Here is a 27,226-nt window from a genome sequence, read left to right as displayed (position 1 = left end):
GGCCTCAAAGTGAGCAGAACTTAACCACCGGACTGAGTCATGCACATGTTTTGATTTCACAGCTGAAACCAGTAAAGCCAGCACCCTCTGGGGGCTTCCTGACTCAACGGTGCCTCCCCCACCCACAGATTACAAAGCAGCAAGTTGTCTCTTTGTTTCAAATTACAGGAAACATCGCTGTGCTTTGTTTGGGAAAGTGCAAGCCATCACCTCTCCAACAGTAGTGAAGTCTCCCGGGGCTTGATCTGGGATGCTCAGGCCCAGTTTGCTGGGATGAAGGCAGAAGGGGCTGACCCTACCCAAGCACAGCAGGTGCTTCCACAACGCCCCCTCGCTCAGCCAGCCCCCTTCCATGCATCCCAGCTGCACCTGAGCACGAGATACAAGACCCCTGGCAGAACCCGTCCAGTGCAACCCAGATGCAGTTTTATTATGGGCACAGACCAACTCCAGTAAGTGAAAACTTGGGTGTGTAGGAAGTGGGCGCACCTGGCACCAAGTAAAGGTATGGTACAAAGATGCACTCCTGCTGCTCAGAGAACTAAGCTGTGTTCCTACAGCCCGTTATAGAAGGCACAAAGCAGATCCAGCAGCATCGCATGCTGAAATTCTTTACTGGAGCGAGGAAAGCCTGGTCTTCTTTGTCTTTTTTCTTTAGGAATTAAAGGGAATAAATCACATACTTGCATCCAGGAAGACCAAAAGGTGTTTCTACAAACTCAAAGCAGATCTCAGACAGGGCTCACTAATACTATTCCCCCTTTTATTAACAGCCACACCATCAGCAGGCTCCGCACTGAGCCTCCAGGGAAATAATCCTACGTGCCTTATTGGCGGTGGGAGATTGGCCTTTCGATACGCCCGCTCCTTGGTTCTTTCAATACTTGATGATTTTCTCAAGAACTCCAGCTTATTGCTGCATGAGAAATAGAGCTGGTCAGGAAACCAGATATCAGCTCCATTAAATTATTTAAGTTTTGGAATTTTTTCCATCTGGAGTCAGAAATCAGCTCCATGTCACGGAATTGAAATTCAGCTTTAATATTGAAATATGTCATTTCCAGAATGAGTTACAGTCTCTCAGATATCTAAATACCTTCCTAGAGGACTGCAGTGAGCAAAGCAGCCTTGGTCACTACAGCTCAAGCCTGACAAAATTTTCATTGGCTTCAGTGCTGCCCATCACTGCCAAGCTGGGGTGAAATAGCTTTGCAGTAATTTTACCATTACTACTCAGTGCTGAAAAGAGCCGCGTTCATTTTCAAATCTGTCGCAGCCATTTGGCAATTAAAGACTTCAGAGATACAAAAGCTTATGAAACCCAAGGGTCATGGGCAATGTGTCAGGCTGGAGAGGAGCTGGGAGCCCAAAAAAAGCATTTTACCCTCAGTTCCAGCACCCTACCTCAGGGCGATGTTCCCTGACCCAATCTTCTCACCTACAGCAGGCCAGTGACTTGGCCAACCACAGCAACTGGATGGGACCGACTCCTTGCCACACCTTCGGAAATAACTGAAACCCAAAACGTGATGCCCCCATCAGAAAGCGAGCCAATTCCTAACAAAACTTGTTTGTTTCCCACTGGAAGTTCTCAAAATCGAGTAGTTTTTTTAATAAAATGTTTAAATGTATCAAGTCAGTGAGTTCTAATGGATGAAAAAAAGTTTCCTGGAGATTTTTTTTTTTAATTGACTTTAATTTTTCCAAACAGCTCCATCTTTTTACAAAACATAAGTCTAGTACTACGGCAGTGCAGAAAACCTCAAGAAGAAAAATGCGAGTGCACCCTATTGATACACAGGCCAGAAAAACGTCAAATTTTTGTTCTCATGGTTTTTAATTGCTTAGAGATGGCAGTGCTGGCAATTGATGCTATGGAATGCTACTTCTTTTCCCACATCTCAGTAATTGTTCTAATGACCTCCTTGCAACATGTTGGTGGAAATGTCAGGAGATTTCATGACAGATATAAAATTCATGTGATTGCCAGTAAAACAGTATAAAGACTCCAAAAAATATCCCACAAATATTTCCCCACATTTTTTAATGTAGCCATGTCAGGACTACTTGCAAGCTTTTGTATTTGTTACAGAAATTGGGTGCCCACATCCCATCCGAAGACAGGGGTTTCCAGGGCTTCCAAAAATCAAGATATACTTTTCTATAGCTCTAGAAAACAAATATTAGGCTCAGATTTGCCAAAACTGTGCCTTTTAGACTGCAACATATAATAAACGCGAAAGGCAAACGTATTATCTGAACTATAATGGTTGTGTTTACAAAAAAAAGTTTCCATTGATCTCTCTCCACCCATGACATTAAGCTCATTAAGGATCCCAATTTTACTGCATTCCAGCCTGCTATGCTAACACGATGAAGAGAAATAATGCAATACCATACACAAACTCCATCCTGTCATGAGCAGGTTCCCTCAGCTACACAAGAGGGGGTATCTATGTGTTTCTGAGCTGGAAGTGAAAGAAGCTGTTTATAATAGGTACATTACGCAGATCAATTCCCAAATAGCTGCTTATATGGTTACATATACTATAAAGCTACCTCAGGCTCAAACTTCCCATTATGGATTACTTAACATTTTCTAGCTGATTGAGATTTTTTTCCCCCTCTATATTCTCTTTGTTCAGTACAAGGCCCTCAACCAGATAGCCTGTCAGCATCCTCAAAGTGGTTCAAGGTGTTTTGTGTTGTTTTTTTTTTTTCTTTTTTTGTTTGCCGTTTGTTGTTGTTGTTTTTCTTCCCCAAGACCTCACATCAAACCTCCTCACTTCTTTTTAAGCTATCTCTTCATTTAAAAAATAAAAAAATCCCCGTCCACATAGCAAAGCTACTGTTTCCTGTACTCCCAGTGCCTTCCCACATCAAGGCCAAGCATGGCGATGTATCTCTTGCATTTCCTTGCTGCAGCTCCAACTCCAAGGACTTTTACGCTAGCCGTACAAAACACCAAAACTCATTATGCCTCCTGGCTCATTCCAGGAGCAGTTAGTGAGTTTGGTGACACCTCAGTTAAATAAAGCTGCTCTACCAAAGGGTTTGAAGTCTGATCGTTAACCTAAATGGATACTTCTGTTAATCTCACTGGAAGCATTCGGAGGTGGCAGAGCCATGTGTGCTCTCCATGAAAGTAAACTAGCACTAAACTCATGTCCAGGCAGATACTCAGAGGCAGCCTTTATAGATTTAAGCCCCAGTCCCTCAAACAGACCCATTCAGGCAGCCACTTCTCCTGTGTATAATATCACTGAAGTCAACTGCATTTATACAAAGCTGCAGAAACCTAATCTAACTAGAAAAACACTGTAATTAGCCCAGCATTTCACAAACTGTTACTACATTTTATTTTTATTATTTTACCTTCTCCCCAGTATAAACAAAGTTAGCAGGAAAATCTGTATATGAAAGTTTGAAATCCCATCCTAGTCCTGGGTCATTTCAGATGTTTCGTGCTCTGGGCCCATTGCCATCACGTGCCAGCATTTTGTTTCCAAATGTGAAGAGCCTCTGCCCTTTAGGAGAGCTTTCTGTACCTGCATCTGGATGTGATCACTCAGGACCTGGCTCACCTCTGGCAAAGATGGGCTCAGGGCTCGGATTAACAATCGACATTCCTCCACAGCCCAAAGAGCCTGCCACGATTAATGTGCTCCCAGTGAAAACCATAGGAACTGAAAATGATTTGCAACTGATTCATTAAAACAGCATTCATCATCATAATTGATTGGTTAATTAATTATGGCTATAACGCGGATGTCATCTGTATTTCCATAGGAATTCCTTGGGAGCTTTAGAATTCGCTCATGAAAGCCGGGCTGGCCCCCAATGCCAGCCATACCGCAGCTCCTGACAGCGGAGACTTACACCTCCAGCCGAGAAAACGTATCCACAGAGCTCTGCTCTGCGAGACAGATAATTATTTTCTAGTCCTATGGTAGAATTACTTGAGCAGCAGCACCAGCTCAGCCTCCTGCAGTGCCCCTCATGACTAATCTGTTTATGCTGCAGCCCCGAGCAGTGGGTCAGCACAGGAGCCACAGGTTCCTCTCAGCCCAACCCAGCCCGTCCAAACCAAACAGGTTTCACTTGCACAGGAGCTATCTTCTGGGAGACGGACATTCATCAGGGTGCCAGCACCCACAGCACAGCAACACGCAGGAAGAAGTGTTACGGAGCAGGAAACGCAGGGGAATATCTGATCTTAGGAAAAACGCCCAAGAATCTTTCGTGTGACATACACCGAACACGACGAGGTTTTTAAGGTTTTCACGTTCTGAAAGATGTTTGCATGGGCAAAATGCATGACCTTTTGGGTTATGAAAGAAAAGAAACTTTTGGGGTTATGAAGTGCCCGCTGCCCAAGCGTTCATTATACTGGCAGACAGCGCTGTCAGCTACTCGAAATCTCCACCATTAGCCTGGTTACACTCTAATCCAGCAGGGGAGGTTTAGGAAGTTGAACTCAGCACAGAGCAGACACAAATGCCCAAATTGCTCCCACAATGCTCCCACAGCCATGCCTATGGCAGGGTTGTTCTTCTGGCTACGATCTGACAGAGCACAGCCTGAGTTAGGTGGGTTCACTTCCTAACTCCGCCACAGGCTTTTAGGCATGGCCATGAGCAAAGCCTGCCTTCCTCCGTGCTCCAGTTTTCATCTCTGAGACAGAAACGATGGCAACTCTCTCCAAGGCTACAGAGAAGATGCACTCACAATATTAATAATTAGGAAGTGCTTAGATATTATGGCCTGGGGGGACACAGGCATACCCAGAGCAGCGATCTGCAAAGAGCGGCACAAAGCAAAGAACTTGCTGAGGCCACCTTCTCCTTAGGTCTTCCTGTTAACCACCTCCCCTTTTACTTTCTTTTTTTAATTATTATTTTATTGTAACCTCGTGGTGCCATAAGCACTACTGGAGTATTCACACACAAGACAGGTGGATGCTTTCAGCTGCATTCTGAGCTGCACAAAAGCAACATCAGCCCCACTGACTGCACATACAGCCACAGCAAACCTCGCCCCTTGGAGATCTGGCCCAACACCTTCTGGTTCTCCCGCAGCCCTGAAGAGAGGCTCCTGCACAAGAGGAGCCTGGGTGGCAGGGTGGGGAGGGAGGGGGCCATAGCACAGACCCTCCCCAGCTCCTGGCAGCGCTCCCAGCACTGCAGTGCTCGCTCTCAGCCAAGCAAAACCCTCTGAGGTGCAGCAGGTGTGCGGATCCGTCCCGCCACACTTTGTCAGGAGGGCTTTTGTTTGAATTCTACTTTAAAAGGGGGGCGTAAGTAGAGATGAACAAAGGCTGTCCCCTTTTCACCTCCCCCTACATCTCTTTGTGGGATAAAAGCCACGCTGGGAGATGGAAAAGCTTTCTGAACTGGTAGCCGAAAAGCACGGGAGGACTATCAGAGCTCTCCGACACCAGATGAGGGACTGGGGGGGGTGTCTCTGATTTACCATTCCCCATCTCTTCCTTTGTTCTATCCTCACCTCGACTGTCAGCTGTTTTGAGAAGGGGCTGGCAGTCGGGGGAGAGGAGGAGAGGCTGGTGTGCGCATATCCAGTTCAGGCTGGTTCCTGGCTCAGGGAAACATTTTATTGGATTTGTTCCTCTTTGATGCTGATTAAGCCCATGGGGTAGGAAAAAAGCAAAAGAGAGGGGGAGTTTGGGGGGAGGGGAGAGATGCAGTTTCCCCGTGGCTGTGATGTTTTTAATTTATTATTAACCATCTCTCATGCGTTATCTGACAACTCTGTTGAATTCTGGATGCACAGGCAGGCAGTGCCTGCATTTACAGTTTTCCAGGGTGTGTGTCCCCAGTCTCCCTGAATCAAAGTCCGCGCTGTTCAAGGAGTCAACTTTGTAGATACTAATTTAAAACAAATAGTTTACTGTGGAATTAGTTCCCTAGGAGTATAGGCTGAACGGCTCCAAGGCCAGGATTGCACAAGGCAGACCTCGGTGATATACCAAGAGCACACGGCAAGACAAACTGCAGGGTGGAGAGCACAGGAGGAATCCTGCAGCAAAGCACACTCAGAATAGCCCAGCCTGTACATCCAGCTTCCTTCTCAGTGTTTTTTTTTTTCCCCTACCGGGCCCCCAAAATGGCTGAGCATCCCCAGTCTCTGTATTCTCACTTTATGCCTTCTCACCTTAGCAATATGCCTATCCTTCTGGCTGACCGTCCAGGAAGAGGGCTGCAGAAGCTATGCATTTCCCCAGCTCAGACATGCAACAGTCAGAAGCAGCTCGGTTTGTTGCACAGAAAACAGAGACCAAGAGATTTGAGTCGTCTTCTCCATTGTCTTACACAGCCAGGTACAAACCCAGATGAAAAAGCTCTCTGAGCATGCCAGGAAAGAAGCAGCACGCCGATTAGGTGGCATATCCCACACTTAGACATGACTGTGCAACCTACAGTGCCAGAAACCCAGCCTGTAGCTCCACTTCTGCCAGCCACCAGTTGGTGAACCCAGCAGGTAATTTTGAACAGTTATTTTTACACAGCAAATGAGCACTGGCAATTTGTTCCCAACACCTCTTCGAAGAAACTGGGAAAGGCTACAAGTTAATTCAGTGGTTATCAAATGAGCAGATATGGGCACTGATGCTCATTACGTTTTGTGCTATGTTGGTTACCAGTTCTCCAAGACAAAGTCCTCTTAGAAATGAGCTTTTTTTTTTTTTTGTTTCTTCAGAAAACCTCAGCTGAAGTGAAACAAGATGTAGCACGAGAGAATGCCAGTTCGAGCTAGTGCAGCGTACAAAGCTGCAAGGTCAACATCTCTGAACATCTTGTTACATGCTAGCCCCAAACAATAACTAATTCATACCAAAGACCACCACAGCTGATATAAAGAGGTCTGTTGTAACACAGCCTGCTCTCCATCCTTGGGTCAAGCCACATTTCTCCTTGCATTAGCCTGCTATCCTGATATTTGTGAATTACCGATTGTTGAGAACCAGGGTTGGTGCAAGGACATGAGGTTAATGACTTGCAAGACGCTCTGCTAATGCTCTTAAACACTGCCATCTCCTGGGAGAGAGGAGACAGCACAGTCCCTCCCCTTTCCTCAACGAGTTGTGTTAGAAACCAGGACTTGACATCATCTAGGTGGACAAGAGCAGCTCCACCACTCAGCAGGGCTCCAGCCAGAAGGAGCCAGTCATTAAGGCAGGCAAAATCCAAAAATGACACTCTTATTGTATCTATCAACGAGATCTAACTACCAATATGTTCAGTTAAAGGATATTTTTCAAGGCCATCCAGAACACGGCGCCATACAACGCCATGCAATTTTAGCAGTGCGCCTATTTAACACACTATGTAAATGAGCACGAACGCAGTCTCCTTAAGGTCCACCTCAGGGGAAACCTGAAAAATAAATTTCACTTGACCCCAGGCTCCTCCATGAGTATTACTCCCCAACCGTCAATATCTCTGTTGGCAAAACCCTTCACACCGTGTTTTATCTTATTGCTAAAAATAAATCACTTGTAAATTGTTTTATAAATTATGTATAAGAAAAGACCTCATAGTCTAAGAAGAGCTACCAGTGTAGTCTACATGATAAAAAAAAATTTAAAAGGATCTCCAAGGGTGGGAGGGGGAAGGGAATGGAGCACTTTTATAAATAATATATTCAGTGGTCAAAGAAAGTTATCACCTTTTATGAAGTGTTTGGGATTCATTATGCATAAAACGTGCAGCACCGCTTCTCGTGCGTGTGATAGCAGGATGTGATTATTAAGCATTACAGCCACCAACTAAGTGATTATTGGTGTCATCATTTGTTTATCTAACCAAAACCTAGTCTGCCACCTCTCATCAGTGGAAACAAACAGCTGATGTGTTTGACTAGTGCCAAAGGAACACTGTCGGTTATTCACAGGAAGATGATGTCCCCATCATTGTGGGTTTCATTTGGTATTCATTGTAATAGCACTGATCCTAATGAATTCATTTGGTATTCATGTGGATGTCACATGTATTTCCAGAGATGTTCTGCTGTAATTTAGCATGGGTTAATGGACACCTCTATTAAAGTGTTATTGAAAGTTTGACATTCAAATAACCCAGTTTAAAATCAGACAAACCTAGATATTAAAGCTGAAGGAAGAATGGGGGGAGGGAATTTGACTAAGAGGAGAGACTGAAATGCCATCTCAAGACAGTAACATTTATCTGCCTGCTAGGAAGGAAAAAACCTGTTCTGTCCATTCCTCCTTCCTTCCTCCCCCAACTCACCAAAGGCAGATCAGTGACTATTCAAAGAGACTTTGTGATGGGGCCACTAGTCCCACCTGGCCCAAACTCCCATCACAGTCTGCCTGCTGAGTTAGCCTTCAAAACAGTGTGCTGGGGGAGGGAAAGTCTTTGGGAGCACAAAAAAAATGCACAAGCTCTTGTGCATTGACAGCTCTTCTGCTGGCTTTGGTAGGGTAGGAAGGGAGGCATCCCATCTCGTCTTTGACCTTACAACTCTGAATGCATCACCAGTAGCCTGGCACTGAGGCTGAAATGAGTAGAAGCACTTCTACTCTTGAGGTTCAACTCTGAAAATATTTTTTTCTGCGGTACAAGCTCAGTAAACAGATGACAAGGATGGCAGGATTAGTGCGGAAAGAGGTCTAGTATTTTGTGACCTAAATGTGCTACTGGACAGAGCAAATTCCCTGCTCACTTTCAAGAAGGCACAGACAAGTCACATCTGTATTGCCAAAAGATCTGGATACGGCCCAGAGAAACATCAAGCTAGTATTTCTACAGCCCAGTGTTCCTCTCATCAAGAACCTCTGGTTAGTCTTTCTCTATAAAGAAATTATCTTGGTTTTCTCAACAGTTTGTTCCATGGGACTTCTGACAATGCAGAAGTCAGCCCTTCCAGGTAGGGTCCCCGGAGTACTTTTAAGGACTCAGCAAACATTAAACCTATAATGCGACTACTCACGTGTGCCAGCTGTGGAATATGTGACGACAGACTTGTGGCACGTAGGTTTTGCTCACATTCATTCGGGATGACCTGCACAGATACTATGATTTTGACCAAAAGGAAAGTCTCCATGGGTGAGTAATGTGACCAGCCCAAACACGATACAAATCTCAGTGCCATACCACACAATCACATTATAACCACACGTGCAGCCCATATACAGCACTTGTTTATATTAGACACAGAGGCAGTATACCACATACTTGGTAACATAATCATCACATAAACTGATATTTCACCAACCATGAAATAAATTGTAAGCCACAGAATAAATGGATTTTTTTTCCCCTGCATTGTAGTAACACCGCTCAGCTCCACCCATACTAATGCAGCCTCATTGTTTCCATGATAATTAAAGCATTTGAAATACAAGAAACTTAAGAAAAATATCCAGCCCGTAAAATACGTGAGGCTGTGGTAAACTCAGAGGGTTGAAATGCCACTTGTTGCTCAGCCTGCTGGCTTTCCTGAGCACTTCCATTATACAACACTCACAGCAGTGCAAACTTCGTGCTATCACGCATTTTATACATTCGTGCCTGCAGATTAAATTGCTGGCTGTAACACAGCATGTGCTGGTTGTGGCCATTTTCCTAAATGCTACTTTGGGAACAAAATACGCAGATGCCTAATGTAAACTAACCTCCTCCCATTTTCGTTGTGAAGGTTGAATTTCAACCCTGTGCAGAGGTTCTCCACAAGCCTATTTCTTAAATCCCACTGAAATGCCCAAAATAGGAGTTAATTAGGATTTAAGTGGTACATAACTTTATGAAGGCCCATTAAACAGCTTTGACCTTTATTATCTCTGCGTTTTTATTTGCACATTCGTGCTTGTTTTTCTGATAAAATGCCTTGTTGTGTTTTCCACCAAATATAATCAATATCTCTCCGAGAACATTAGGGCTGAAATCCAGACTCTGTAACAAGTCAGTGGCAAAATTCCCATTGACCACAGCAAGAGGAGGCTTTCACCTGCCGGGATTAACTACCCACCTGAGCTCCTGCACATCCAGGGGACAAGGACTGCCCAACAGAGACACCATGATCTGAACACAGGCGAACTAAAACACCGTGCAGCAAAGCTGAAGTTTCCGTGAATTGGAGATGTCTTGCCCTGCGGCCAGGCCCAGGCTATCCAACACCATGGGAAAAAATAAGGTCTGTCATAAACTTCATTATCTTCTACTCTTAATTGAAAAGATACATTTCACATTAAGTAAGGCCATAGTACTTGGGAACTAAATGCTAAACGCTTGACCTTTACCCCATTTCTGCTATATCTTGCTTTATAAGAAGGAATTATACAGCTTGATGTAGCAATAAATAATTTTCATAAATTTTATTGCAGTGCTATGTGCCACTAATGGACAATCCTGTACTATTTTCAAGAGAGGGCGGCAGGCTGAATCCCAAAGCAGCTGTGACAGTTTCATTAAAAGCAAAAGCCCCTTCCTTCCCTACTCCATTTCAAACACCAGTCAGTGTTCTCTGATCGTTTCTCATCTCCCACCAAATTATGGAGAGATCCAGCTCTTCCCACCCAATAGTAATGGTCTCGCAGTCTCCAGCCCTTACAAAGGACGGTGTAATTGGGTCCTGCTCTGCTGAGGAGTTTTAATACAGCCACGGCTCCTGACCTTCAGCCAGCAGGAGGAAAGAAAAGACCTTTCCCAGACTCATCTGGAGAGGCTGCACACCGACTGAACTTCTCTCATCTGCATTTTTCCTTGAGATTAATGAGCAACAGGGAAGGTCCCTAAACTTAAATGAGCTGGAATAGAATTCTGAAATAAGCCTTGCCTATTAGGTGGTGGTGGAAACAGATATTCAGGGAAGGGTCTTCTCTGGGAGCAATCATTATGAGACCACTCTTTAGTCCTGTGGTTCAGAAACCCAGCTAAGATCCAGCAGAGGCCGGTTCCCACCCATCTCTGCTTCTTGCCTCACTTGCTTTGGAGCTGCCCTCCTTCATTCCTGTGCCTCCGTGCTATTGATCCTTAAAGGTATTGACCGCCCTGCAATACTTCAAAATGCAGAAGTCAGAAATCTTAACTTTCATGGAGCCTGAGGTAGTTGCAAAGACTTCAAGATGTTAAAAGCAACAACACACACACAAAATAGAAAAGAAAAAAAAAAGCTTGTATTTATTTGCCTTTGGATCATGGAGATCACCTTTTTTATGTCTAAATCTGAGGTGAAAAAAATGTTCTCTACTCACAGGTCTCAATTCAAATGTCCAACCTAAGTTCTCTTAAAGGATTTCTCACTCATGCAAACGCTTCAACTGTCTGCTTCTGCTTTAGGATTATATTTTTTAGGCAAAAAGCCGAAAAATCAATAGAAGAAATACCAGCAGATTTTCTAAACAAACTGGATGTAATGCACCGTGTTACCATCCAATATGAGACTGCAGAGTTAACTTGTGCTGGGCACCCAGAGAGTGCGCACGGGGAACAAGAGAAGACCTCTCCATACAAACACCCCCCAACACTGTCCTTTGCCCGTGCTCTATTTAGCACAGATGCAAAACCACCATAGGTGCAGATGCAAACGGAGATCAGTCAAAGCACAGTGCCCAAGGCCGTGGCAGCCTGCAGTGAAATACAGCAGGTCCCGCTAAGCCACACTGCGTGGCCGCGTGCCACCTTCCTGTGTGATTTCCATCTATTTTCATGCACACCGAGGACACCAGTCTGAAAGACCAATTTAAAAGGATGACACAAGATCATATAAATCAGCTCAGCTGGGCAGCCCTTCAGAACACAAACACTCACCAGGAGGCCAAATATTTTGTCTAGGGAGAAAAGAAACCTGCCGTGGTTGAGTTTCATTCCCTCTAATCCTCTGCAAGAGCATGGCAGCGCTTCTCTCCCCCCTCACATGGGGCCAACAGCCCCAGCACAGCCCTGACTTCACCTCCTTTATGTGCATCAGAGATTTCACACCCGCTGGAGGCTCTTCTACAGGGCAAAGCTGAAAACACTGTAGCCACCAACATTGATGAAAAACCCTCTCTCCCAACACTGCTCCAAGACAGTAGCATTGCTTTAAGTCCTGGTAAATGCACAGGGCCAGCTCTGCAATATAATAAGCAAGCAACAGCACCAGGAACACGGTCCAGTAACTGGAAAGGGCGCTTACTTACATTACAGAAGTAAGTTTCCAAGATGCATCATCATGAGGGCTACCAGCATTTTTGATCTGGGGACCTGCAGGGCTCTGTCCCACCGTAGCATTGGCGGCGGTGGCCTGAGAGCAACCACCCCTAATCTGCTCCTGATGCCAGGAGGGCTGCAGCAGCTACTGTGGGCTTTGGGAACAGAGGGGCTGGCATCCTTGGTAACCTGAAGGGATCTGATCTGTGCCTACTTAAAAACAGATACTTGAAAAACAGATACTTGGTCAAACTACTAGCCACAAACAATATGAGACTTAGAACTACGCAGCTGCCACACCTCTCTGTGTGGCTCATTTATGCATGAATACAAGAAATAAAACATCTAAATGAATACTCAGCTGTCCATAATGTTTGGAACAGTTTGGCCCTCAGCTTTTTTGATGCATGTCTTTAGCAGCACACCTTTTCCACCCTGTTCTTTGTGAATTTACACTACTGCATATTCACCTTGTTTGATATCTGTGGAATAACAAAGACAAAAAAAAAAACATGAACGTCCTTTTTTTCTGTCTCACATACAAAAACAGTCATCATTTTTGGTTCCCTTTGGGCCAGATCCAGAGGTCTTCAGATCAACAGGAGGTTTTCATTTGCATCCACGGGCTTTGGATCAAGCCTTTAATTATAATCGCATTGCCCCTTTAAGATGTAGGACCCTCTCGTTTCCCCTGCAGGTTTCTGCTAGCAACTCCAGGATCCGACACAAGGCTCTCTTAACACCTGATTAAATATTAATCCAGAGGTGGGGGCCTCACTCTTTTATGATCCTTTCCCTAGAAGCTCCTATTAGTAAATCACAGTCCAGCACAAGAGGAAATGTGGCCATTCCATTACCCTCGGTTCACAAACAGGGCATTAATTCTTAATAAACTGGCCTGATTATTATGATACTCAAAAGATGCAAAATAAGGGATAGACAGGTTTACATCCACGTCTAAGATTAAACACATGTATGGTGCAGCGAGAGGGGGTTGGGAGGTAAGTGCAGAGGGAGGAGGGAGGGATGCGAAATGCGGCTCCGACTCTCAGCAAGCAGACTACAGCGACCATGTGCCGGTAAGTTTCTGTGCCTCCTTCACAACTGGTTTGGTTCTAAAAGGAAAAAAAAAGCTTTCTCTTCTTAATATAGAGCAGGGCAGCTCCGTTCTCAAGAAAAGACTACAACATAAACAACATTTTAGACTCCAAAGTAAACAGTTTTTAAAGATTTGCGATAAAATCCTGTATTAACACCCCAAAATGCTGGACAACACATCCATAACTGCGTTCACCTATAAGGACCCTCAAGTCCAAGTTCAAACAAAAAGATAGAGACACCGCTTCAGTAGCCCTACAGCAGTATTGGTGCAGTTCTGCCTGCGGTGATGCTGAGCCAGTAACACGCTGCAGGCCACACGCTGGTTGATTCTCGCTGTCAAGCCGGGCTGCTGGGGTAGCAACCCCTTTTAACTGTAATTTCCCCTGGCTCCAAGCACTGGAAGGTCTCTGTTGTCTCAAAAAAACAGATTTTCCAGCAAGTTATGACACAGGAGTTACTGCAACCTGTTCTGAAATCTTGCAAAAACATATCTAGCACGCTTAAGCGACGCGCATTTGTTTCAGCCGCACTGCATCCCACACAACCTGTCCCATCCCTGCCAAATTCACCATAACAACCCGAAGGCTCCATGAACATCTTTGTAGCCTGCTGCTGAAATCCAGTGGCATAAAGTCCTGGTACAGTGCAGCCCAGAGCCCTGGGCACTGCCACGGGCTCCGCACACGTCCCCATCCTCATCACCAGCAAGGGGATTAGGGCAGCTCAGCAGCCTTGCTGCTACCAACACATCTTTTAAGAAAGGAAGCGTGTTAACAAATCAGCTCTGGTAGCGTGACACCATTGCATAGCATCGTGTAGCTGGAAGAAGGGAGAGCTAAAGAAAATAGGCAAAGATACATAAAGAAAATGGCTTTATAACTCTGCCTGTAATACATACAGTGGCATGCTTGCATGCACAGAAATGTGTAATGTGAATTCAAGCTTCTCCATCCAACACCAGATTCCTCCTCTCATGGTGGCCTTCCCTCCAAACTATTTCAATATGCAACAAGTTTGGACTTGAGCACGGTCTCATGCTTAGAAAATGATATATAGGCATGGCCATCGATGATAACAGCCTTCAGATGTTATCATATAGGAGGGCCATTCCTTTGACATGAGTGGTGGTGATGCTCCTTGCTGATTAGGGCAGTTAAAACTTTATAGTACCCCACAGAGAACGGCAGTTACAGCCTCCGAGGATGGACATGCAGCTTCTCACATGCAATTTCCACATTTAGCTTCTCTCAAGAGCATTATTATCTTTTTACTGTAGTGACCAAGCCATGCAATTCCTCAAATCCCTTCCAAATGTTAATGAAACAGAATAAACCATCATACACTCCAGGGAATTGTACAGAAATAGCACGCATTTAAGAGGAATCACAAACTGGCAAAGCTCTCTGGAATCAACAACTCAAATCTGCGAAAGGCAGAACCCACTTTTTGCATGGGGAAAACCTCAGGCTGATCCAAATTTTAAAATAAACGTTGATAGGTACGTAAAAGGGAGCAGTTCTAAAGTAAAGGTATTGGAACCACCTCATGTATAGTTACCATCCAGTTATGCTAGACTTAAATCCAAGGTTTAGCAACATCAGAGGATTTCAATGTTTCCACTGATGTTTGAGCAGTATCACTGGCTTGATTTTAGTTAGACACACACAATCTAATACAAACAACCTATCGTCATCAAAGGCACTAAGTGAAAGAAAAAAATATCTGTAAGATAAGCACTAAATATTGCAAAGATTTTTGTTGTTGTTGTTATGTTTTTATTGTGTTTTTTTTGTTTGTTTTTGTTTTTTTTTAAAAAAAAAAAAAGCATTACAAATATCACAAGTCTTAGGAGCAGCTGAGGGAGCTGGGATTGTTAAGCCTGGAGAAGAGGAGGCTCAGGGGCAACCTTACTGCTCTCTACAGGTACCTTAAAGGGGGCTGTAGCGAGGTGGGGGTTGGTCTGTTCTCCCGTGTCCCTGGGGACAGGACGAGGGGGAATGGGCTAAAGTTGCACAAGGGGAGGTTTGGGTTGAATATTAGGAAGAACTTCTTTACCGAAAGGGTTGTTAGGCATTGGGATGGGCTGCCCAGGGAAGTGGTTGAGTCACCAGCCCTGGAGGTCTTTAAAAGGTGTTTAAATGTAGAGCTTAGGGATATGGTTTAGTGGAGGACTGGTTATAGTGTTAGGTCAGAGGTTGGACTAGGTGATCTTAGAGGTCTCTTCCAACCTAGATGATTCTGTGATTCTGTAATATATTTATTAACTTCAAGAGATGTGGCATGCTGAACACGCCTGCAACTTAAATAATGACATTTCAAAATGACAACTTAAAAATATGTGATTTTCTTTTTTCAGTCACTTGTTCTTACACCTGGAATAACTAGTATATATAGTAAATATCATTTCCTATTCCTGTTGGACCACCCAGCGGCTATCTTTAGAAAATAAGTCAAAGCTTTAATGAAAGAACTGAGGAAACAGCTGCACTAGGGTTATACTCAATGTATCAATGATGAGCTTCATTTAACAAGCATTTGAGCAGTGAGACTACCTGCACTTCCACTGCTCAGTTTTCAGGATGTTCAGTTCACAACAGAGTTGAGATGTTTCAGGGCTTTAGTGTACGTATGGGGTAACAATAGCAGCATAACTGTAACATGTCCATTATTTATAATTTGGACATGTCACATTCCTCCCTTTATTTTATCTGTACTAAACTAGCCACCCGTGCTGCAATCACATTTTCTAGTAGTGTGCAAACTTACCCATTTGTTTCCCAAGCAAAGATACACAAAGACAAGAAGATCCATGAACAGGGAACAATCAACAACAACAAAAAAAATGTAGAACTTTTTTTTAAAAAAACTAACTACTCATTACTTCCCCAGAGAGGGGCTTGTCACCATCTTTCACTCTTCCTGACCAAAAGAGGTAAAATTCTGATGTAGTAAGACCTAGTGCTCTGCAGCACAGAAAAATATACTGTGAACTTCCCGACCAAGGGCTGAAACCACAATTTACCTCTGAGGACACCTCAGCACTAATTTCAGTGAAGTCTGGTACGAAGAAAGCCTTGGAAAGCAACAAGGAAGTTTCTGCAACCCCGACACAGCACAAACCCACCCACACTTGGTGCAGGAGAAGCAGCTCGATGACACGTAGTGCCCTGGTCTGTGCAGTTGGGAATATCCCAAGTGACCTTTCAAAGGTCACAACGATTACACCACAGCAGCAACAAGGCTCCGTCTGTCTTCAGTGCTTCTGGTGGGGAGGATTAAAATAGAGGCTACTGCTTTGCTGCAGCGAGCTTCTCTGCTCGTTATCTCAGGGTCTATTCAAGGTCTCATAAATAACATCGGAAGGATTCCACTGAAATTGCAAATATGAGTAAACACAGATTTCACTCCACCCCAAAAAGATAATTGTCCCATTATCAGCGCTCCACACTTACAGAGAGGGAAGCTTATGAACATACCAACCCTGGGATCTGTGGAGAACTGGTGCCCTCTTTTGTTGCCAGTTTTACCCAATAGCCAACTGGGAGTTCACTTTATTGCTATACCTGCAATGCATTCTTACCGTCCCGTGGGTTACACCTTGAATAAAAATAATTCACATTTTGGTTTCTTTAAAAGACAAGATCTGGAAATCACTAACCATTTTAGAAAAGACACCACTAAAATATTTGTAAATCAGCTTCAGTGACAAAGGCATGGCTCCAAGCTGCAGCTCCAGCAGGTGCATGGCCTTCACAACTGCTGGGCTTCATCCGAAACCCAACAGCACGGGTGGTCACACAAGATCTCAAGCTAAGCCTTGACAACTTCCATCCACACTTTGGGTCATGTTTTTAAAAGCACCAAGTAACAGAGCTACACCGGAGCAAACTGCAGGCCTGTTCTTCATCTTCTGCCAGAAAAAAAAAAGTAGAGCAGAGGTCCTTCCTGCTTCTGGTGATAACAAATCCCATGAAATTTTCTGGGAGATCAGGGACAACTACATTTCATCTCCTGGATAAGTTCTAATCCAGGTTGTTTTAAACAATTTTGTCTTCTCTCCCTGTCCTGTTTATAAAATGTCACCATGGGATCCTGAGTAACTCTTTCATTCCAAAGATGAGGGCATCTGGCACTACCATTCCCACACCTCAATAACAAACACACACTTTCTGGTGAATAAACCAGTTATGGAAAGAAACCCCACTTTTTTCAGGTCAGTATTTCAACAGTAATTTTTGTTTAATTGAAAGTAATATGAGAGCAAAGATGATTGGAAGAAGAGACAATTTAAAAAACACTACACATTGCTAGAGGTGATGGTACTAGGACATGCCATTATCTCAGGGTTATTTGTAGCAGACCTAAACATCAGCTCAGAACATTTCTGGAAGCTGATTCATCAAATTATGGAAGTCCCTTCAATAACATGAAGGGTATTTGCAAATCCTAACATTTTCAAGTAAGTTTGTTTCACCATTTACCCTCCTCTCCAGAGATCACCTTCCCTAACATCTGAGCAACTGAGTATGACTTACATGAACCCTATGGGATGTGAATGTCAATCTCGTACACTCAAACAGTGATCAAATCACATTCTTACGATTAAGACTCAAAAAGTAACTGCACACCAACAGAGAAGAGTGTTAAGTATATTTCACATACATTATTTTACAGGTAAGTGCAGTGGTTTCTAGCCGTCTGTAGATGCCACTTCTGGATCGAGAAGTCATTGAAATATAGGACCAGAGAAGTCACTGATACATACGTAGAAAACCGTCAAGTAATCCAAAGATGCATGATTGCTTCCAAGATAGAATTGCATTAGAAAGCTGACCTCAAAGCATTTTTCTTCCATTGAAGAAGAATTCAAATTACTTTGAGACTGAAATTTACACTTTCTTTTGGCTTACTGTCATTTCAGTTTTAAAAGATAATGTCAACCAATATGACATCGGCCAAAATTAAATAAAAATTGCAGATATGAAATTTCAAGTTTTAGGTACATAAACATGACTTATGTAGATACATTGTCCTTCTCTTGGCTTTCTATATGGGAGGGTGCATTGTATCACACTCAGTAGATTGCAGAATATTTGGTCCACGTATCAAGCAAATACCCAGTGCCCATGTATTTGCTCAGTATTCCTAGACATTCCTGTAAGCCTTCACAAGCAAACTTTATTCATCATCCTTTCCCTACCAAAAATAAAACAACTTTAAAAAAAAAAAAGGCATGTGAAGAGTTAATCAAAGTGACAGCATTCTCCATTTTTCTGATCACGTAAGGAGTGACCAAAAATAGACTGAGCATTAGCATCACTCGTGGCTTCTTGCTAATTGGCCTGTTTTAGATGCAGATGTTCTTCACTTCCAGACACTGATATTTTTTGAGGAGTACAAAATGTGCTGCTTTGGCATTTCTGAACCTAGTAAAACTTTGATTTGCTGTACTGAAGGAAGTATCAAATACCAGAAGGGAATAGCCTTTTTGTTTTCCATACCCAATTATCCCTAACTCTCCTAGACACAAGTGCCTGTGGTACCAGGCACTGAAAGAGAAAGCCATTTTTGAAATTTGTCTGCTAATAGTACACCAGATATAGTAATTTATAATACAAATAATCAAGTCAAGAATAATGTTGTCCATGAAACCTAAAAATCAATAGCCAGAAATATCCAACATCCACAATGTTCCTCCATTGTGGCATATGGGACAACTGCAAAAGATCTGAAAAGATCAGGTTTGTTTTTACTGAACACCTCCCTATTCATCCACTTACCTAATCTCTCTGGAACCTTCATCTGTGCAGTCCCAATGCTTCTAATTTCCAGCCAGAGCTGTCAAAAGAGTTTATAAAAACCATTATTTTTTTTAGCAAGCTATATACAAACTTCACAAAACAAAGTGGAAATCTATGAACATTTTGTTCTAACAATAAAAAACTGAGAGCCAAATGATCTGTATTTTTGTTCAATTCAGTTTTCACATCACAGTGGATATCACAGACATCATCACTGCAATATAATAATGATGTAATTGAATCACACCCTTTCTTTTATGCTAGATATTTTCTAAACTAATATTTACATTCACAGTTATGTCTCAGTAACACGCTCAAAGGGATTTAAAACAGACCTTTGAAGTGTGGGCACAACTGCTTAAACTTGGAAACAAATGGGATTTGCACAACTAGGTAGGATCTGTACTTGTACGTCTATTACTCTGACTACACATGTGCAAGGCAGACAAACAACCATTTGCAAATGAAAATGATTGTGAATCATTTTTTAAGCCTGGATCATGTAAAAGGCTGAGAAAACACTTTCAGCTGCATCCTGTACACCTAAAATAGCATTTACCAATTCAAAGAGAAACTTTATTCTCAAGCTGGGACACCCTTACCAAAGCAAAAGTGGGAGGATTTAAAATTTAAAGAAAAAAAAGTAGCACAGCAGAAGTACTACAGATTTGGTTAAGAAAAAAATCAAAGCAATAAGCAAAGTGGTTAATATTTCTTTAAAAAGCTAATTCTAACATATACACATGTTGAAGTTAATAAGAGATGTTAAGTATAATTGTTAGTGACACCAAATCATTCAAAAACATGCTTATAGTTTATATAGAATACAAACACAGCTTTTAGTTTTAATACTGACATACTGGAAATACTTTAATCTTATGGTTTTAAAGTACCCTCAGAATCATCTCATTTCCTTGTTTTTACACCAAAAGAGATGGTTGGATGCTTTGGTAACCAACTGCCTGCAGCAAATACTCAATATGCTTTTACAGCCACCAAATTATACATGAAAATTATATCCAAATTACATAAAAAGCTGTAATCCAGATTCAGATCACCTCTTCAAAAATGCCAGCAAGAATTTCACTTTCTAAAGCATCTCGGTTCCCATTCAGTTCAATTGTAATCATTTGTGCTCAGGACTTTGGAAAAAAAAACATGATCACCACTGAAAATGCTTTCAAAACTGTGTCCTTTGTAGTACGTTTTTTCTATATGTTGAATTACATGCCATAAAGTGTCTCTGTCAGGCATTCAGAGCACAGCTGTGATGAGCAAGAGCCCATGATTAATTCTGTCCTTGCTCCTCAAACTATTTGCCTTGTCTAATTAGGAGAAAACACAATAGAAGTTACAAACATTTTCACCATTTCCAACTGGCCGTCAAAAACACAAGAGAAGCCAAGTTGCTTTTCACTATCCACCATGAATAATGTATAGATAGACAAAATCTCTAAAGTTTACCCCATTTTGTGTGGCATTGTTCACATTGTTTTTCCCCACTCTTTTTTTTTTCTCCAAAAACTGCTTTGAAGCCCACTGCAGCACTGATGCATGGACCTTTAGAAACTTAGAGAAATCACTTTTTAGTGTTATTTCTAAGTTTTCAAGCTTTTCCCTTTGTTGCAAGCATCAGCTCAACATTCAAGGTCCAGTTGTGAAGAGTGTAGTGAAAAAACAATATAAGCAAGTCATCTCCGAAACAGCACTCCCTTAATTCAAAAGGAACAACGTGCAAAGGCATCGATGCCTTTAGAGGTGCAAGCAACCACCAGACCTCCGCACAGGGGTAACTCCATCACTTCTGCAGTCACCGCTGGTGTAAAGGAGCCAGGAGCAGTTCAGTATAGGGACACAGCAAACTCTGGCTGGAAGGAAACCCTGTCAGAGGGGAACTTCGTGTCTCACATTGTTGAAGGGCATTCGACTGCCCCCAGCATGCACAGGCTCTACAGCAAACCACTGAACTCCAGTAACTCACCCCGGGATCTGCTGCCCAAGATAACGCGCCTACCGCCCCTGTGAGTCTTTATCACCAGCCAGAGCGATAAAGCTGGAATCAAACAAACATATTCCCAAAGATGTCCTGATACACAGTTTGACAGATGCTACCTAAGTTACAGGAAAAACACTGAATCTAGAAGGCCTAATACAACATTCAGCTTTCCACACATATTTTGTAATGTATTTAGAAGCCCAACCAGGCAAAATTTAGGCTGCGGGTACAGCTCAGTGACTGTTACCTCCCAGTCCATTCCAAGAACTCAGGACCATAGGACCAGCCCTCAGGTGCTTTGGTTCCCTCCTTTAACAGCCCAGCTGAGACCTGACATCCTCTTAAACGTGAGCAACACACCACAAAACTTCATCACATTGCAGAAAGATTTTCAAAAGCTTGGAAGTAGACGCTATGTTTAATTATCCTGGCTTCAAATAAAGCTAAAACACCTAATCTGCTACAGTCCCTTGGCAATGTGAGATTTAGGGGATTGGTTTTTTTGTTTTGTTTTGTTTTTTACACAGTTAAACACTGCAGATTACTGTATATATTTAATTAGTTTCAGTACAGAGACCAGCACACCCTGCGTGTTTCCCAGTGCTCAGTGCCCCAGCCGCATCTTTTTGCGAGACTTCAGGCTGCGGATTCACAGCCAGAGCTGACAGCAGCTACCTCTGAGAGCAGGGTCCCCAGGGCTGGAAACAGCCCCTCCAACACTGGCCTTGCCCCAAATCACTCTCAACAGGAGGGTTTCTCCCCTCCTCTCTCACACTTCTCAGCACCCAAGCCTAGGAGTCCACAGCCCCCCAGAAGTCCCCTCGAGCAGCTGCTGAGCCTGAGCAGCCCTGGCAGTGGTTTAGTATTATATATTAATATATAATACATATTAATATTAGTATTTAGTATAGGCTTAAGTATTTTTTGTATTTTTATTTTTCTTTCTTTCTTAAAAAAAAGAAATTAAGATGGGATTCTTTGTTATGAAGCAGCCTGAATAAGGAAATCTTTAAATCTTTGCTATAGAGAGGAGCCTGAAACATTCCCGAAGTTTCAGTAGGTTGTTTGGACCCAGGGCATTTGTTCAGCTCCTTGAGGAAGTCAGGACAAGGTGCCAAGTTTGGATCCTGACCTGCACCTTCAAAACAAACAAACAAACCCGCTCAGGATGTCTCCGATCATGTGCATCCTTTGTTAACAGAGAACTTTTTCAAGGCTGATTTCACTTTCACAGCTAAGGCAGCAGCTGGGGCTGGGCAGGCTCAGCCGATACATTACAGGCACAGCAGCCCAGGTTTCTGCCTCTGAACCCTGAAGAGCTCTTCCAAGAGGACGGTGTCAGTCCTCAGGGCGTTCAGATTGGAGGATTACACATTCAGAGGCAGGCCTCTCATGTCTCTGACAAACAGAGCACTTTGCAGCACCCTGTGACTTTCTGCGAGGCACGAGATCCACCGGCAGCGAAGCCACTCGCTTCCACAGGAGAGCGGCAGCCATCTGCTGGTAGGTAGGGGGCAAGGAGAGCCATCTCATGGGGCTTCCCCAAAACTCGGGGTTCCTGAGAGAGCCCCCCATGCAGAAGAGGCATCCGTGCCCCAAAAGCATCCCGCTCCTCTTTTTTACTTTGGATGACATCCTCGAAGCAGACATCAAAAGACAAACGCCGCCAGGAAAACACAGGCTTAAAAAGTAGGAAAATACCATAGACCTTATCAAATTGTCCTGAAGAACTGCACGTAAAGTCACAAGTCATTTTCTGGAATTCTCAATCTTATCTAAAGAAAGAAAGATTGCCGTTCCTTTAATCTACAGACGAAAAGGAGCCAGCTGTACATCTGAAAATCAGCTGCGTATTGATCCCGCTCCTGTTAATATTCATGAAGCTATATCGTAAGACTGGAGATTTTAACACAGTGCCCCCAGACTCTAAATCAATTCCCATTGATTTCAATTGGCTTCTCCCATCCAAGCATCGACCTCACCCCTCCCTTGGAAACATGCTCTCAAGGTCCTTTGAAACACACTTGCTGTATAATGAACTCTGAAGGATTGCATGTGCTTATTGTTATGTTCTTCTCCACCCGTTGAGCTTTTGAGGGGGTGGATACCATTATCTGATTTGATGTGAACATTTAAAAATTTGAACCTACGCCCCACAGGGCTCTCATCAGGTTCTGGAAGCCAGAATAAATTCCTTCTCTTCATTTAGATTTGTCTGAAAAGTTCAAGGCTAAGGCGGTCATCTAACAAAATTGCATTTCTTGACACTGCCTGCTTCCAGGAGAAATATATACTGAAACATTTCTGGGTCCTGTTTGGCAGACTTCTGGGGGCTCCAGCTAAGCAGGTTTACAGCAGTGGCAGGTTCTTGGAGCAAGGGGTTGAAGGGTGAACTTAATTTGCTCTGTTCTCTTAAAATGCTGGGCCCTTGGGTCCGACCTTGCACTCCACTGAACTCTCCAGCACCTGGCATTCAAGTCTTTTCTGGATGAGTTACGAGGAGCTAAGGAAACTCAGCAAATAAGCAGATACATGCCAAATCCGATGCCTAAATTAGGAGTTTCTATCTAGATGTTCGTGGTTTCACTTCGAAACACCAAGCAGGAGATACCCGTGCTTCCATTTGTACCCCAAATGCAAAACGAAGTGCATTTTCGAAGTAGGCCTTTTCCCATTAAAACATTTAGTTTTCTAAGTGTCTGCTTCCCCAGCTGATAAAAAGCTGTGCTAATCCTGACAGTACTTAACCAAACAAAAACACTTGGAGAGCTACTTAGCCCCAGCCTGTACAACAGGCCCCTGCATGACCACGGAGCAGCAAGTCCATTCATGAGAGTGATTTTGTGCTACTACACTGGGCAACATCACAATCAAGCTGACAACTTCCAATACCCAGTTTGATCACAGTTTTGTTGAGTATGTGCAAGGCTTTCTCCCTGCATTCAGCTATCCTTCCTCCTCTGACACTTTCTTTGCAGATTCATTAGCTGCGTCTACATCTGAGTTGCTTGCACATACAGCACTTCCAAGTGCTGCATTTAGCAGCTATGAAAAATTTTAGGTTCAGAATACAATTATGATCAAATGGCTTTAAAAAGTTCTAAATACATGAATTTGGCTTTCTATGTTAAAGTCCAAATAGCTAAACTTCATGTAACATTGGTTTCTAGCTGCCCTCAAAAGGCTTTCACTTGTAACTGATTGCATTACACTTTGTCAGTTCCAATCAAACAGGAGGATTTTACTTACCTCTTTGAAAAAACTGAATCAATAATATATAGGTTTTGGGGAGAATCACATCCAAATTTCCCCAAACGTTACAGCTCTAACAGGGCAGCCATCCACCCCAACCCAGCAGAACACCGTCACCACCATTCCAACCACACTGTACCTACAGCAAGGCTGACTTGCATGGGAATTTAGAATAATCAACACCAATAAGGGTTGTAAAAATAGATACAGAAAGAAAAAAAAAAAAAGCATCCTTTTTTTGTCCTCTGCATTTCGTTTTCCTTTCTAGCCTTGCTACCACACGCTAAAGAAATGCAGAAGCTGACCCTTTCGTGCAGGTTTACTACCAACCCGACTCTCTGTAGTGATGCTCCTTTTATCATTATGCAAAAACTCCGTGTCCCTCGCAATAAGGGACCTCCAGCCGAGCCCTGCTCTTCATGTAAGATCACAAAGGTGAACAAACAACTGCGTGCTATCAGGGTAAGGGAGCAGCACGTTTCAAAGCAGCGAGCCCTGTAGCAGCATAGGACTACCTGTGCCTGGGGAACGCGAGCCACAGCCGTTGGCTTTTTGTTTTCAACTCCACAAAGCTTTGGGAGTTTGGGGCTTGGATCACAGGGAATTTGGAGAAAAGGTCTGGATCAGTCCTGAGCGCACCAGCCTGCCCTGTCAGTCCTGATGTAAACCCCAACATTTGGGGAAAGCGAGGTGGTAAGGACTTTTAGAGCTGAGACCGATGGTGGTACAGCCCTGGCAACCTCCACGCAGACTGCAAACCCAGCCCCGTTGTTCCACATATCCCTTTCCCAGCTTCCTGAGATCCCCAGCAAGATGCTGCTCATGCGCCCCGCTCCATTTCACTTTTCCTTATTCAGGCACGCTCCCGCGTGCCTCCCGCCTGCCGTTTTCCCTTTCTGCAAGCTCCTTCCTGCCTCCAAGTGCCCTTCTCCTATCGCTTTCTCAATCAGAGGAGGCCGGACATCGCTTTGCTGAATGGGAGGAAGGCTCTGTAATTAACGGGATCCTTTGCTGTTTACACAAACACTTAAAATATACAGACAGCTGAAAGGTCAGCCTCAGCAGCACAGCGCAAATTAAACCGAGGCCGAGGTGATTCCTGCAGAAAGCCATTTAACTAATGAGGTGCTGCTCTTTTCGAAAATATTTCGGTTTTTGTTTGAACACTATTGCTATTTATATTATCCCGAATTTAAAAAAAAAAAGACCAAGCTAGCCCAGGAGATGAGAAGTCAGGGAAGTATCTGAACATTTACAGTGAATTTCCTTCAGATGTGAACTGTCCTGCTGGTGCCTCCAAACACTTGAAGTGATTTTACTGACAGAATTATTTTCTGAAACAAATTATGCTTATAAAATGAACTTATGATCTTTAATTATAAGTCAACTACTAAAAAATGAATAAAAAATGATACATAGCCAACAACAACAACAAAATCAGGAAAAGGGCACCCAGCACACTTCGTGATCAAATTACCATAAGGCTCATTTCAACATAGCCCAAATATTCATGACAGTTTTTAGAAAATAGTTGTTTCCGAATATTTACAAAAACAGAAAATTAATGGAGATTTATTCTGAATAAAATAATAAATTAGAGTTTAATTATCGTTAACTGGAATATGGAAAAACCATCTGTTCTTATTTATACACCAACCCCAGTAAGCCACATTCATGTCATCCATCTTCAGAATAACACCGAGGCGTATACTTAGCTTTAAGCACTTTTTTAAGCACCCCTCACAACTATGGGATATAAGCTCATGCTTAAAACTTTTTTCAAGTCAGGTCCTCACCCAGCAACTGCTGCCACTTCTGACCCAAGGAGCTACACAGTATTATCGTGCCCAGCCTGTGCTCTGGTCTACAAAGGTGTTCAGACTTGACCAACCTTAACCGAAGAGAGTATCCTGCTGCAACTGGCTGAGCCAGGCTTAACACAAAAAAAGGGGGTTAAAACCACAAATAAGAAAGAATAACAAAGAATGCATTCCTCGGAAATGAGTTCAACATTAATAAAGGAAACAAACTAAACACATCTTGAGTTCCTTGTGTACTGTGTTTCCTATTAATAGTTAAGAAGTCAAGCTTACCAATGGCAAACTTCACAGAAGAGAAAATAAGTTTCTCCAGTTGAATGTTATGTAATATTTTAAAAGTTACTTTGAAACACTTCTAACAGGGAAGGTATCAGAAAACCTATACTTTGCTGTGTTTGAATTTTGCCTACCTACCCACTTCATATGTTATAATTAGAGATGAGGAGGCAGCGTTAACATCTGAGCTGGGTTTGATGGAGGTTATTAATTTGAGCTCAGGACAAAGCACTACGTATGGAGAGAACTACGACTTACACATCTGAAACTGCCAAACGCAAAGTCGTCACTTATGGGATTTCCCTCAAATCAGATGTTCTGACATCCCACTTCAGATAACATTTCAAAGAAATAGCTTTTGCAAAGCTGGGCTGTACATAAAGTGACAGAAAACTTTCTGGTTTTTATTTGCATCTTCAGTGGACTCACCTGCAAGTCTAAGGACTGCAGGCAGTAACTGTAACGCCATCGCCCCGTTTTCTTCTGCCAAGAAACAGAAAAAGAGCCTTTCAGTTGGAGAGTGCTCCAGGTTTCTTTATCTGATGCAGGTGGGAAATGTAAAAGGAGGATGCTTGCCTCTGACAGTCGCTCATGGGTTTTGCATCTCTGCTGCTGTGCCATGACGGATTTTAAATTTTGATAACCCCTTTTTAGCCCTTTCAGACTAAGGCCATGAAATGCCACAGCTCAAACAAAACCAGGTCCTGTCGGCCCATGTTCATACAAATAGCCCAAACCAAGATGATTTATTTACAACAGTTAATACAATTGGTAGTAACGACTTTATAGGCAACCTCTAAGTGCAGGCAA

At 43.1% G+C, this 27,226-nt stretch overlaps 1 protein-coding gene across 1 annotated transcript in view; it reads right to left on the bottom strand.

Moving 5' to 3' along the window:
• Window positions 1–27,226, bottom strand: part of LOC119713012 (uncharacterized) — a 95,933-nt gene that overhangs the window by 60,629 nt on the left and 8,078 nt on the right. Inside the window, exon 2 of the mRNA XM_072026436.1 lies at window positions 19,052–19,109. The gene's annotated coding sequence lies outside the window, so the exon portion shown is untranslated. The remainder of the gene's footprint in view (window positions 1–19,051; window positions 19,110–27,226) is intronic.

The sequence above is a fragment of the Anas platyrhynchos genome, chromosome 21 (genome assembly GCF_047663525.1).
Source record: "Anas platyrhynchos isolate ZD024472 breed Pekin duck chromosome 21, IASCAAS_PekinDuck_T2T, whole genome shotgun sequence".
In the NCBI taxonomy this organism is placed as follows: domain Eukaryota; kingdom Metazoa; phylum Chordata; class Aves; order Anseriformes; family Anatidae; genus Anas; species Anas platyrhynchos.
This window is presented reverse-complemented; position numbering and strand designations above follow the sequence as displayed.